This window comes from Ptychodera flava, chromosome 9 (assembly GCF_041260155.1).
Source record: "Ptychodera flava strain L36383 chromosome 9, AS_Pfla_20210202, whole genome shotgun sequence".
Taxonomy (NCBI): domain Eukaryota; kingdom Metazoa; phylum Hemichordata; class Enteropneusta; family Ptychoderidae; genus Ptychodera; species Ptychodera flava.
The window spans coordinates 8534671-8550551 of NC_091936.1; the positions used below are offsets into that span (position 1 = coordinate 8534671).

Below are 15881 nucleotides of genomic sequence, written 5' to 3' on the forward strand. Positions count from 1 at the left end.
TTTTTCTTTTTCATGACCCCCTCCCAGTTTTTATACTTTCACCACTCGAGGGCGCCCTCAGTAGAGCCACTGGGTGTGTTTGGGTGTCATCTCTTCCTGATACAAGAACGTCTGATGAGGGTAGGTGTCTGATTTCTAACAGAGACTGTTCTTGGCACTCATCACCCAAACAATAACCTCGTTCGACATAACAACAAATAAACAAAGTGACTGCGCCCACAGTTCAATTTCTCAAAGAGTTTTTGGACAATGACAAAGAAGTAAATAACGACAATGATATTGTCTCCATTTTTAGCTCCGCTGTCAGCGATGCGGAGCTTATCAAATAGGTTGATTTTCCGCCGTCGTCGTCCGTCAACAATTGCCTTCTCCTCTGAAATCCCAAGTCCAATTGCTTTGAAATTTTATATGCAATTCATTTGGGGTGACCTCACTTAAGTTTGTTCAAATCGTGGTGAAATTTGCATATTTGTATTTTTGGGGCATTTTTTGGTGTTTTTGGTAAAAAAATCTTATACTCTGAAACCGCTTGTCCAATTACTTTGAAATATGATATGCACTTTACTCAGGGTGACTTCAGTCAGATTTGTTCAAATCGCGGTGAAATTTGCATATTTGTATTTTTGTCATTTTGGTAAAAAAATCTTTAAAAATTTTCTTCTTCAAAACTACCCGTCAGATAGCTTGATATTTGGTAGATATGTCTCTAGGGATGATCTTCTTCAGATTTGTTCAAATTGTGCAGAAATATGCAAATTTGCATTTTAAAGGCAATTTTGGCCATTTTTGGTCAAAAAATGTATTTCTCAAAAAGTACTGGTCAGATAGTTTTGAAATTTGGTATACAGGTTTCTATAGATGAACTAAGTAATATATATTGAATTTCTGATGAAATCTGTAATTTTGTATTTTTGGGGCAATTTTTGCCATTTTTGGTCAAAAAGTGTGTATTTCCAAAACTACTCATCTGATAGCTTTGAAATTTGGTATACAGGTTCCTACAGATGAACTAAATGATATTTATTGAAATTATGATGAAATCTGCAATTTTGTATTTTTGGGGCAATTTTTTCCATTTTTGGTCAAAAAATGTGTATTTCCAAAACTACTCATCTGATAGCTTTGCAATTTGGTATACAGGTTCCTACAGATCACCTTAATGATATTTATTGAAATTATGATGAAATCTGCAATTTTTTTAATTTTGGGGCAATTTTTGCCATTTTTGGTCAAAAATAGCTTTGAAATTTGGTATGCAGGTTTCTACAGATGAGCTAAGTAATATGTATTGAATTTCTGATGAAATCTGTAATTTTGTATTTTTGGGGCAATTTTTGCCATTTTTGGTCAAAAAATGTGTATTTCCAAAACTACTCATAGCTTTGAAATTTGGTATACAGGTTTCTATAGATGAACTAAATGATATTTATTGAAATTATGATGAAATCTGCAATTTTGAATTTTTGTGGCAATTTTTTCCATTTTTGGTCAAAAAATGTGTTTCTCAAAAAGTACTGGTCTAACAGCTTTGAAATTTGGTATACAGGTTTCTATAGATGAACTAAATTTGGTCTTTTTGAAATTATGATGAAATCTGCAATTTTTATTTTTGGGGCAATTGTTGCCATTTTTGGTCAGAAAATTTTATTCTCAAAAAACTACTCATCAGATAGCTTTGGTTGACATGTTTTTTAGGGATGATCCGATGTGATATATTCAAAGTATGATGAAATCTTCAATTGTGTATTTTTGCAGCTATTTTAGCCACTTTTTTCTGGCCACTGCATTGAGCTATCAAAGATTTCCACCTTCTTCATCAACATGAGTCAAAAATGGTTATCTCTACATAAACACAGCGGAGCTACCGGTATATCGTCCGCTAGGTCGCTTGTTAGTTCCAGAGACCAGCTCTGGAACTGTTAGTTTTTGCTCACTTCCTTCTTTCTTTCTTTCTTTCTTTCTCTATTTCCGGTATTACTATTATAGAACATGCTATACACAAATTTTACCTTAATTACCCAGAATGCATTGCGACACGCTTATGATGTCATCGCTCAGCTCGGACGGGTTTTACGGGCATTTCTTGTGTTTATTTATTATTTTTTATTCTGCATTGCTCGACTATCATATTGCGTTCAGCTATTAATAATTCTAGCTTTCTTTCGCTTTGTTTTTGTTGCTTTTTTATTTTATTTTTCTCCAAATACTCGCCGTACGTGGCTATACTGTTTCGCCCAAATGCTCATGAGACAACAATGGCGGCGGATCGATCGCTTCGCTCGCATAGAGACAGAAAAGTAGGCTTTCCATACGTTTACAAGCGCGGCTGGGCACATTGTGTACCTAGGCGAGGTGGGTGTGCTCGAAAACGAAGATCAATGTAAAATTTGGATTCAAAATCGGCTGTTTTGGCGGGAGAAAACTGCCCGCCGTATTTCTGAGGAGCCACCGGCGGTTTTTCCTATCAGTCTGCGAGGCCGTTTAACGCCGGTAACACACAGCCCTGCCATGCAGAGCTAGGCAGCATACTTGAACAGATCCGGTCAGCGGAGCAAAAATTATTGCTCTGGCTCGCGAGATTGTCATCTGATATACATATCCGTGCGTTGTCGCCCCCGTATGTATCTGTTGCGTTTTTACCGTACATGTAGGCATTTGTAATCTGTGGACTGCCTTGCTTTTAGTTGTACATGTATTATAGTGTTTACTGCTAGCACTGTAGCAGCCCTAACTATAGGTACGTGCTTGAATATTAAAATCCAAAGCGCTCTTTCATTCTGCACCTATCTTGTCACACATTCTCTTGTTTCTTCCGCTGCTCTGGTCTCTGGAACTTCGCTTTTGCTTGCAAATGCTTTCTAGTTTTAGCTTTATTTTTCAGTCAACGTCCAACTGTACCCAAAATCCACAACTATGCGGAAGAAGTTTTATTATGGAAAATTTCCAACAGCATTTGTTAACATCATGAACTACATTTGAAATTATTTTACAACAAGTAGGTGTGAACCTCAACACAGATCACAGTTGTGGCCAAGAACCAGTCAAGGAATCTAAGCAACTGTTGATTGTACTATGGATACTCAGTAATAAGTCGAGTATATGAGAAATTTCCAGATGCTCGGTGTCTCAAAGTGGACCGTCCATCTCTGTTGTCAGAAAATTGTGTTGCCAGAGAGAGAGAGAGAGAGAGAGAGGAGAGAGAGAGAGAGAGAGAGAGAGAGAGAGAGAGAGAGAGAGGGGGGAGGGAGGGAGGGAGAGAGAGAGATAGAGCACAAACAAACAAACCAAACAAAAAAGTAAGAAAAGTTTGCATTTCCAGTGAGATAAGAATAAAATATAAAGATAACTAAGACAAGTTGCCATTCTTCTTGTATTCTGAACTTGGTTGTTTTACATTTGTCAGGGAAAGGGTGTGGAATGATTTGGAGCTTTACGCTGACTAAGTTCTTCGTAAATGTATAATTTTAAGTATGATACTTTCAAGATGAGTGAAATAGGGACTTACCAGAGAAATATATCTTAATACCTTGAGTCCTGTCTCTTGGTTATTGCATTTGGAGGAAGCTAATTTGTTGTCAGATTACAATTTTATTAATGGCTAACAAGTGAAAATAAATTTGCAAAATTAGTTTTTGTTGATTAGATAAGCAGCAACAGGAAAAAGTGGTCCAAAGTGTAGTTTTGTTTTGCATTGAATTTTTAGTAAGTCAGCTATTTCTGCCTACTGCTATAAGTTCTATAACTCATGTTGTTTGTATCTTTATAAAGCATAATCAAGCATTATACTAGGAAGTTTAACATATTTAACAATATTGGAGAAACTGGAAGTTCATTTAATGGTTTTTGTCACACCGGGCTTATTCAGTGGCTGGGAAATGACAGACTGAATGCCATATATATCTCAGTGTCCATACAAGAAAATAACCAGCTTTCAAACGTGGTAGGATTCATCGATGGGACTCATATTATTACGCTTACCAAAATATGGTGATTTTTGTGACTGAGTGAATAGAAAAGGCTGCACATCTGTCGTACTTCAACTCAATGTTGATGACTTCATGATTCATTATCAATGATGTGTATGCCGCTTGACCTGGGTTAACCCATGATGCCAGAGTTCTAAGAAATTCCAATTTTATGCAAGGGCAGAGAATGGTTTGAGCATACCAGAGGATATGTACATCATTGGTGATTCAGCCTATCCTGTCAAACCATGGGATACTCACCCTGTTTAGGGGACACTGGTATTCTTACTCCAGCTGATACAATAGAGCAGTATCATCATGTTACCAGGTGGTTGAATGTACAATTGGAAATGTCAAAGAGTGATTTTGAAGATTTCAAGGACTTAATTAATAGTCCTGATGTTACAAATTGTTTACAAGTTGATAATGTGTGCATGCATTCTACATAACATTTGATTCATGAAAGCAAATTAAATCCATGAGATTGGGAAAACAAGTTTGAAATCACGCATGATTTCATGACAATGGTTTCATTGAATTTGTCAAATATATGCATGGTCACCCATTATTCAGTATCTTTCAACCAGTCAAACAGTAGTAGTATCTCGTATCAAACAAATTTCATGAAAAATGGCCGACTGTTTCCCTTTAAGTAACAGTAACTGATTATTAAAGCAAAACTATTAGAGTTCAGGGTCTGTGTACCTGAATAACACTTCCAGATTATTATTTCATATGTGTTTTCTTTCCAAAGGAACTTGAAAAATGAAAGGATAAGCTTTTCTAGCTCACAATTCCAGCTGATATTGCAGAACAATAAAACAAACACTTTATTCCTTTTATCCAATTCAGTTTATTTAATGAGTATTTTATTAATAACCAACAATTAATAAATTTTGAACGATCTGGAAAAAACAATGACTGATACAATGACTGATTTAAAAACTTCACTAATTTTCATTTAATTTATAGTAACTCTAAACTTTGGTTTATATTTAGGGACATGTAATTGAATGTATTCACAGAATATCTCCAGCAGTCTGTCCATTCTTTGCATATTTAGCTCACATTTGGTTATACCAATGTGAGTTTATCGTATAAGCTGAAGTCGATGGCGTCTGTATGTATGTGTGTATGTATGTATGTATGTATGTATGTATGTATGTATGTATGTATGTATGTATGTATGTACAGTATGTCCGTCAACATCAAAAACACGCAAACCGCTACACATTTCAGCTTGGTATTTGGTGTGTGGATGCATCCTGGCGTATAGATGGGATTTTGTTCAAATTAAGTCTACATTGCCAAAATTATGCAAATGAGCTTACAAAAGGTGAAAATGGTCAAGAATTAATATCTCGAGAACCGCTGTTTTGATTGCTTTGAAAATTTGTGTGCAAGTACCTTAGGTGAACCTTATACAGTTTTATGAATATTGTGAAGTTCTCCTTAATTTTGTATTTTTGCTGAATTTTTTGGTGATTTTTCTCATTTTCAGTAAAAATTCTTCTTCTCTGAAACCGCCAGCCCAATCGCTCTCAAATTTGGGTTGGATCTTTGCAAGGGTGTTACTCTTCTAATTTGTGATTGAAATTGATAATTGGGAAAATTACTATTTTGGAGCAATTTTGTCATTTTTGGTCAAAAAATCTTAACAGTATTTTCTTTTTAAAACCCTGGACAGACAGCTTTTATATTTGGTACACAGACGTACAGAGATGACAATAGTTAGATATGTGGAAATTGTCCTGAAATATACAAAATTGTATTTGTAAGACAATATTGTCATTTTGGTCCAAAAAACTTGTTCTCAAAATTACTTGTTGATAGCTTTGTAATTTGGTATAAAGTCCCGAGGGATGTTATTAGATAAATTTTCTGCTCAAAGTGTTGGGAAACCCCAAATTTGTATATTTTAGGTAATTTTCTCAGTTTGTGACCTTAAATGACCTACAACAACCCAGGATATGTTGTGAGACAGTTTTGAAGACTGTGAACATAATTTTGTCATATTGGGTATCAAAGTGTAGGAAAATTTGATCCAGAAAACAAAGCTAAGGTGAATTTTTTCATTGCGGACCAATTTTGCAACTTTTCTATGTAAGACATACAAGAACTGATGAGAAATTTGGATCCAGGATAATTCAATTTGGATCCAGGATAATTCCAGATGTTGTAATCACTGCCCACAGTGGAAGGCATTTCACCACCTGTAACTAACTTAACCCTTTCACCCCCAGTTCCCTGTATACAGGTCCAAGATCACCATTGATAACAATGGGTTTGGGTGGAACCATGGTGGTGAAAGGGTTAAGTGCTTTTTACATTAGAATGATAACACTCATCGCATTAATTAAAAACTCCCCAAGGTTGTAAATACATTTCCTGGCGTTATGTAATACCAAGGGATGGAACATTTGATATTCAGGAGGGGGTAAGGTCTAGAAGATTGATATGGTAGCATTGCTTTTTACCAGATCCCTTGTACACTCCCACCTTTCTTTTTATCAAACCTTCTCTGTCTATTTTTTTTGTTGACATTTGCTTATGTATTTAGGATCTGCTTGTCCCATTGCTATAGAAGTTGATATGCATGTTCCTAAAGATGACCTCCAGTACCTAAGTTGGAGACCTTATTGCTTTTGTCATTCTTGTTTTCCTGGTTTAAATATTTCTCGAATGGAACAATTCAAACCGAATGTGAGCACACTGTCCTTGACGGTATTTTTGCTTTATGCATTCTTTTTCTCGTTTTTGTTTTCTATTGTATCATGTTGCTGTTATTGATAGGAATGAAGCCATATCATTAATTGAGAAGCATTTTGTCAGTTATTTCTACCCACTGCAAAAGTATAACTTTTTTGCTTTGTTTTGGTTCTTTATCAATTTCCTCAAAACTTGGTCTTGTGCTCACACTATTACCATACAACTTGTTAAATTCCTCATAAAATAGGCAGGTTTTTAATGAGTTGCCAAACCTTGAGTTGTGATAAACTGTTGCCTTATAAAATATAATCACGTTTCAGTGATTTCCATTTGTTTGAGCATTAATTGCTCTAAAGTACACAATACCCTTTTTGATGCTTTTCTTGTTATATTTGCCCCCAGATGGTTTTATGAACCTACTGATGAAAAGAAACATAATTTATTCACAACAAGATATTAAACTATATTTCCGAAGTGTAGCCAATGACACAGTGTAAGATTTCCATTTGAAAGTTGTGAGATTATTTTCCTACTTGTTGCATTTCAACAAAATCTGTTGCAAGAAAACAAGTAATTCAATTTGATGTGATGCATCATCTGTTCACTCATGTTACGCTGTCAAAAGTTTTGAAGACAATTTTTTAGATCCGCTTCCTTGAATTTTAAGTTCAGGTAATATACCAAGGACCATTGACCATTCGATTTCACAAGGAGGGGCTACAGAATATTTTTCAAGTTTTCCTATAACCAACCATGGTATGACCCCTCACATAGTTGAAAATATTGCAGCAGGGACTGTAAAAAGGCATTATTATACACCTGCATGTGTAACCTAGGAGTTTCGTCATACAGTAAGTTTCGGTGTCAGAGGACGCGGAGTCCAATAACTTTGATGCGGAGTACAATAACTTTAGGTGTTAATGGACGCTATTTGACCTTTGACCTCAAAAAACCTTTACGTCAAAGCGGGGGAAAAGGAGAGATGGTTTTAAATTTTTGACAAAAAATATACTTCTAAACATTAAGTACTTCATGAAGTTTATACTGGTCAATCCAAATCTGTGAATTTGAGTGAAATATAATGCTGCTGACCTACAATATCACGTGTACTGTGCGGCATGGGTTGCAATTTCGATGTGTGCACTGAACGCATTCCAAATCTGCTCGCAATCGCTCACTGCAGTGCACAATGGGCATACCCAAAACACTTTAATTTTGACCTTTTTTCCTTGTAAAATTGGGCTAAAAGGAGAGAGAGAGTCTAAAATCAGACGCGTAGCGTCGAGAACAATACCTCCACAGCAGGATGTACTCGGAAATGAATCCTGGAATTTAAGAATAACCTTACATGTATATTATAGCACAGTGTCTCAATGATGATAATTTAGTTTTAAGAACATTATTAAACATTTATTCCATCACCTTGGACATTCTAAACATAAACCCACAATTTAAAAGTCAAACACTTGGAAATTGTCCCATTGGGTATAGAATCTGATTATTCCATAAAGGGACAAGTGTATCACAATTTATATTATGCTGTAACCATGCAACATTATTTTTGAAAAGAACAATGCTGAAATATACTTCAAATATTAACTATGCTGCTGTAGATACCGTAGATTTTAGACTCTCTCTCCAAGTACATTTAATTCAGGACCATACTAAGTTATTTTATTTTACTACATGTATGGTACACTGGGTTGTTACAGCGTCTTTTTTTCATTTTCTAGATTTTAGAACATTTTTGTTTTGTTTTTTATCATGGATGGCCAACAATTTTCCCATAAAACCCTTCATGTATTCCCTGATCAAATGCTATAATCAGGCTTTTACCTTTATACCATTGAATGACATTTTCTCTAGCCACTCACATGTCAGCAGTTTAGAAGCTGGTTTTGGTCATTTACATGTAGTTGGTTAAACATCATCATTTCCCAAGTGTTTGCTTTGGCTAGATACTGATGGTTGCTTGTCTGTTGATGTCGTTGTTTGTATTACAGATAGGTTTGTAGTATTAGCACTACCACTAGAATTACAGCTAAGTTGATGTTGGATTGTGGTTTGAGTTTTGCGTCTTTGATTAGTTAGTTAAGCAAAGATAGGATCTGAAAAGTCATCAAAATATGTAACTGTAACAGGGCATAACACGGGGTCAAATCATCCACTAGGACAAGTAGCACTTCATTTGTAGAGGCCCTAAATGAAATCTACTACCATAGTCCTGGTCAAGCAAAGCTATTGCTCTCACATGTTGTTATGAGGTAATCCATTACATGACTTTTATATGACGTCCCTTAAAGCCTCATAACTTTTCTGTCACGAAGGTTTTTGAACCCAAGAACTCAGTTCTTCAATACCTGACAAGCATAATTGCTTACTGCGAAATGTTTAACTTTGAATCATGCCACAAACACCTGCATGAAAAGTCATATATAGGAAGAAAGATCAGAAAAATTGCCTATTGCTGTCAAAATAAAATCAACTTTAATTTCAGAGGTAGATGCATTTATTGGAAAATCCTTCGTAGGTCATACTGTCAGTACATGTATTTCTTCTACTGAAGTGAAATTGACTGGAATAAAGCATAATTGCTTTCATAGCATGATTTTAAGTCTATGTCCTCAAGATTCACTATCTGAATGAAATCCCTCCTCTGTACCAGAATCTTCATCAGAGTGATAGTCCTTCTTTGGGTCAGCAACAGGCATATCTGAGTCAACCACTTCTCTATTTGTAGTTGTACTTTCATTGCATCAACATTGATGGTAGGAACAGAAATAGCCTTTGTAGATGGAATCTGTGTCTCTCATTGTCGTCTTCTGTGCTTGTCATTTAACCAAAAGTTTATGGCTTCATGGGGATCAAATTCACTAATTGGTGGTCTCATCAGTTAGACATACATGTAAGGTCTCGTAAATTTGTGTCCTTCAATGTACTACGTCAGTCAGTCTTAGGGATTTCATGATCGAGCCCTGCTCTGCTTCAGCAGACTTTGCTGGTATCACAAAGTCAGATCAATTTGGACATTTCTCTAGCAGAGCACTGTTGATCTGGTCCCATGTTACATCAGCAAAGGTTGTAAATCTGTAAAACAAAATTATGGAAGGTGACATTGATCTCATTGTACAATTCATATGTTGTACTCAGTGTATCTGCAGAGACACCTCACCACATGAAAACAATGTCTCACGATGAATATAATTCAGTTTGAATCTATATTGCACTAAAGAAACCCTGAATAGCGGAACACAAAAGCTTGATGTTCACGACTTACTTTTGAACCCATAAGAGTACAAACTACTGAATGCTCATTTTTATGCTCCTATGTAATATTGCAGGGATTATATTCATATAGTCAACCCTTTGAGTGCCAAAGTCAATTTTTGTCACCTTTAGGAAATGTACCGTACTTCAGTCAATTTTTTTAGATTTTTGTCAAAATTTTGATAACATACTGTAGCCAATGAAATGTGATGTCCTTTTCGTCCAAATTTCTCAAAAAGTTACAGAAAATTCATAAAAATTGATAAAAATGTTGCACTAAAATTTTGGTGGGAACAATTGCAGCATTCAAAGAGTTAACCCTTTGCACCCTGACCCCCTGGTACTCTATGACGTCATCGGACATTTTTGTCCGAGCCGGGTTCAAAGGGTTAAGAAACTGGCTGGGTTTTTGTCTCTCCATCAACAATAAGGGCTTGCCATGCATCACAGCAACACTTGTTAGGAAGAGGTGACTGTAATTGAAGTGAAAGATGTGCTCTGCATAATGCCTTGCAACACAGCAGTTCTTTGTTGCTGATGATTGGTGGCTGCTGGCAAATACTGTGTGTTTGATTCACATAGCTGCAATTTAACTTTATTGTACTTTGAATCACAGCATAAGCTATAATCCATTATTTGCATTCATTATTTCATGATTTGTCTTTCAATAAAATGACATCTTATGAATTGTCCTCATGATGTGATGATGCAGAAAATATCAGGACTGGTCTAATATCAGCTCTAGTTTGGCTCATGCAACATAGTGTGCTCTATCAAGACTCAAGCATCCAAATTGACCAATCATGGCAAGAGAAAATCTGTAACAACTGTGACCATACCATAACCAATGTCTTTTATGGCTCTATGGATTATAATGTTCCGTTCACCAGAAAATAATTCTGACCATAATTCTGACAATGACAGTGATACATTCAGTGAAGTTAATACCAATGATACAGTTGTCATGGATATGGATAAGTTGATGATGCTGATTACCATAATCATACTTTTACATTTACGCCTGAAAGGCCAGAGACCTGTCAGTGTACTTGTGGACACAGATGTAGAATATCTAGATTCTGTGTGTTGCTTTTCTATGCACAGGATTTCATTGTTTGTAGGTACATGTAACATTTTTCACAGTAAAAGACTTCTGATCAGTGACTACCATGAATTTAATTTCCATGTCATTATTTTGCCTGATACTGACCTTAGCTATCAGGAAGTTTGGTTGTTTCTATGTAAAGCAAATGCATGTTAATTTTGTCAATCACTTGTATACCTGATTGACCTGATTTGAATTTTATCTGACTTTCAAGAATTGTTTCAATATTAAATTTCACCAAATCATCACTGGTTGGCCAGGGACCATTTAGGCAGTTGAATTTTTATCAGAGATGAAAAATAGCTTGTTTTTTACAAATTTACTAATTTGCAATTATTTGAATGACTCTGAATGACACTTTTTATCATTACTTTTTCACCAGAAGTTTGAATGTCTTTGGTCAAGTACCCCGTGTTTTTTTATTCCTCTTTTTATGACATTTCATATTAAAAGTAAATTCTTACTAAGCTTATGTGATGCTGATTGTTGATGTCTTTGCTACTGTTATATCATTATATTATCAATATACATGGAAGTTTCATCAGTTTTGGTCAAGTCCTTTGTGTGCAAGATTTGAACATGTTCAATTATTAGTGAGCAATAAAATCCCTGAAGACACTGTGGTTTTCTACAACATTCCTAAACAGCAGTACTTCACAAAGACTTACCTCACTGCAAAATATATATTTGTTCTGAGTATTTATTTCAAATTCTGAACAGTGTTTACATGTCATTGGTTATCTGATATGTGGGTATACTTTGAAGTGTTCTCGTTGTAGAAAAATAATACATAAGGCTAAAAAAAGAAATGTTTATAGTCATGGCTTCTCATACATGTAGTCTCATTTTATTTGCGCTTTCAGCTCATGTGTGTCTGTTTGCATTCTGAACACTAACAATTAATATTCATGTGTTATATTGAAATCCGGTGATTTGCATCTTGTTTAGGAAGAGGTACGGTTTGTTAAAAGCAACTTTAACACTTCACTTTCTTCATCATTGACCTCTGCTACACAGAATGGAAAATATTGTGGACGTAAAGCTTTCAAGAGGTGTTTACATGAACAGTAACAACTGTCTCGTTTGGGCCGTATAGTTACGTATGAAATAGCGCCACCAATGTTTACTATTTGCGTATCTTTTGTTTTCTTTACGGAGAGAATGTGAGAAATGCAGCATGCTGGATAGAACATTAGGCAATCCACTATATTGGTTGGACCAGAGATGTTAAGCAAAAATACTTCTAAGTTACTTCAGTAACATGCTTTAACAAAGTCATCACTGAACTGCTGAAGCATAAAAGGAGAATGTGTCTTGCTTATCTTTTTATCAGTATTTTGTTTAGTCTTTCAGAATTACATAAATATTCTGTTTGAGTATGACTTCACATGTCAAACTAAATTGAGATTCAGGATAAAACATTTGCATACTCAGGTTGCTCTGCACTTTTATGTGTTCAAGTCAGGTGTGTACAGTTTACAAATGCTTTTATGTAAGACCTTTTGAATGGAATTTAGTGAAGAGTTGCTGCACAATCAACTACTGTACCCTGTCTCAATTGTCACACCTGCAGGGTTGATGGTCAACTTGAAGTAATATCTAAACAAAAGTAAACAATGTTGTTTGTAGCTTGTCTTGTGGACTAACTGTACAACTGTACCAAAATCACTTTTCAGAAATTGGGAGACTGGAGTGAGAAATTGACACTTTCTTTCATTTTGTGAGAATCTCTTGTTATTCTGACTGCTCACCAGTGAGAATTAACCGATTCTCACTAGCAGTACAATGGCATTACCAAAGTTTCAAATGAAAATCTTGGTAATGATGTACCGGTATAAGAAAATTTGAACTGTTTTATAACTACCATGTCACCAAATGGTTTATCTAGTTTTCTTTTGACTTTGTTAGAGGAACAGGGTTATATTGGAAGTGATGTGTTGTAAATTAACCAGCTCAGGGTTGTATGGGAAGTGATGTATGAGATTTGTCAAAGGAACTGTGTTGTAGTAACCAGGGTTGCATTGGAAGTGGTGTGTTTAGATTAGTTCAGAAATGCAATTTGCAGAGGCTCCTCCATTTTCCAAATGATCACCTTCAAAAATTGATCTTCACTACTGACATTGATATTTCAAATTCACACCATGATGGTTGAGTAGGCCAGCAAGTATATGTGTGGGTGTTCCCATGTCTAATACAGTGAACAGCTTCTTTCTGAAATGGTAGTAGGAGTTGTAGGAGTACTGAAGTCTGAGAGACACTTCACTCTGATTGGCGCTGTTATGTGCTCTGTTCTGATTCATATAGGTATACCTGTATGATAACTTTACTTGAACTTATCACTCACACCTTTAAACTAAATGTTAAGCACTGAAAGAATCCTTGTGTTTTTTTCTCACAAAATCATGACAAGGATAATTGTATATTTGACATTTAATGATTGATTTATTGAGTAAAAAAGTAATAAACAGCAAGGGGGTTACTAAACAATTGTAGCAAATGGGTCACACCAAATGATGTTATGTATGATGTCAAAATTTCAAGTTTCTGCATCAGATTCGGAACCTCTCCTACCCTCCCACCATCTGTCTGCTACTTTACAGCTAATAGATCATCACTTGCAGTGATATGCCAACCTTTTGTGCGTGTCTTATTGCGATATTATTGGTGATATAACTATCTATCTATCTATCTATCTATCTATCTATATATATATATATATATATATATATATATATATATATATAAATATATATATATAAATATTATATATATATATATATATATATATATATATATATATATATATATATATATATATATATATAATGGATGTTATTATTTGTACATCAAGCCTAAGAAAGTAAATACAAGCATATAAAATGTTACAGTTTTTCATGAATATTAATGCTCATGAATATTAATGAACCACCCAGCACTCCTGGAACTCTAGGGAGGACCATATATACATCTCCTGGTCTTCAACAATCAAGTCATTTCTCAAAACTGTATACTTCGAACACAGGAAATATTTCATGTTTAGAAACATTTAATGTTGTACAAAGCTGCCCAGATTTTTTTAGCAGTCACACAAAATCAAATAAAATATTTTTTTTGATTTTTTTGATTTTTTTGCTTTTTGTTTTTTTGTTATTGTTCAACCATAATTCTTTTGACTGTATGCAAAATCTTTCAAACAAGTTTGTTTGATGATATGTCTGTTAAGTTTTTATATATGGCAGTGTACATGTATATCTTATCATTTCCTTGCATTATGCAAGTAACCAAATATTCATTATCATAAACATATCATATCTATTTGTTTACAGACACAGCACTGTGACAGGCAGCACAGCCATTGACTGGCAGTGACATGCTAAATCAGCAAATCAACAAAGTTGATATAACGCCAGAATCCAAACCAGTGATTTGCTCTATAACGCTAAATAGCTAAACCACACTGTATGCTCTGAAGAACAAGTCTTGTATCTGTTGTAGAGCAAAGGGCTTCAAAAGAGGAACAACAGAACATCACAGTTTGCTCAAAAGATTCTGAAAGTCAATTTACAAACCTGAACTCTGAGAGAAATATTTCACGTAGAAGCACATTGAGAGTTATATTGTAATCTGTCCTCAGAGAGCATAGTGACACAGACAATCATGTATCATTTCAGGGTCAATACTTTATCGAAGATAGCACATCTTGCTATAAGACACTTTGTCACTTAAAATATTGAAATTATCTGTTCAATAATAAGGTATTATGTTTTATACCGTGCTCAATGTAATGAGCATTTTTTCTTTCCTATAAAGAAATATTTTCAGTTTTGGACAGTCCTTAGCATTCAGTGAAATTTGATAATATTGATTGTAAAGTCTCCTGTAATCTTTTGAAAAACTTAGACTCTGCACAAGACAGCACAAAACAGATGCAGCGTGTTTCTGACATTTCAAGATTATTCATGTTGAGAATAGTGATTTGATTTGATTTGATTTGATTGGCTGATACACCATCACATATAATGTAACTCACGACAGTGGAGCAGAAGACACTCCACTGTCCGTGATAGAATTTATGTCAAAACGTTTGGTTCTATTTCATTGAGTATTTACCAGATTTTATCCAAATTTGACCTTGTAATTTGACAACTGCTACAGAGAACTGCTACTTTACTACCTCTATCAAGTACAATTTATTGGATTTCAACTTCCATATGTACTTGTAGCTTTCTCTCAGAATATTTCAGCTTTAGTCTTCAATCTTGATGACTCACCAAGTTTATTTTACTAGAATGAAGATAACAGCAATATCACTGATTTTGTGGTTCTATTATATAATCTATATCAACAAAATTAAGGTGGTTATAATATTTTGTAAAAACCAGCTCGTCAAATTTCTTTCATTGCGAATAAAGTACAACGGTGACACTGTGTGGAATTCAGATGTGAAATGGTAATCTAAAAACTATTACTGCAATTCAGATGTGAAGAGTAATCTGAAAATGAGTTGGAATTCAGATGTAAATGGTTATCTGGAATTTTGCCATCAGAAATATATAATATATTTATATAATTATCTATCATACTTGCAATAAAAGTTATTTACAACTTATTAAATTGTTCAGATATATCTTATTGATAATCTCTGTGTATATGTGAATGTAGGCAATGTACTGCTTTTTATGTCATATCAAAGCTTTTTGTGTACTCTGTTAACCCAAGTTCTCATATCACACACCTTATCTTGTATTTGAATACTCACCAATGGAAGGCGATTCATCATATATTATTGTTCACAGTTTTCATTCAAATAAAAAACAAACATCACAACTGACAGT

The 15881-nt window shown here is 34.7% G+C and overlaps 1 long non-coding RNA gene across 1 annotated transcript in view; it reads left to right on the forward strand.

The window, feature by feature from the left end:
* Positions 1 to 15476, forward strand: part of LOC139139582 (uncharacterized) — a 32860-nt gene extending 17384 nt beyond the window's left edge. Inside the window, exon 3 of the long non-coding RNA XR_011553818.1 lies at positions 14373 to 15476. This is a non-coding gene — a long non-coding RNA (uncharacterized lncRNA). The remainder of the gene's footprint in view (positions 1 to 14372) is intronic.
* The last annotated feature ends 405 nt before the right edge of the window (positions 15477 to 15881 follow it).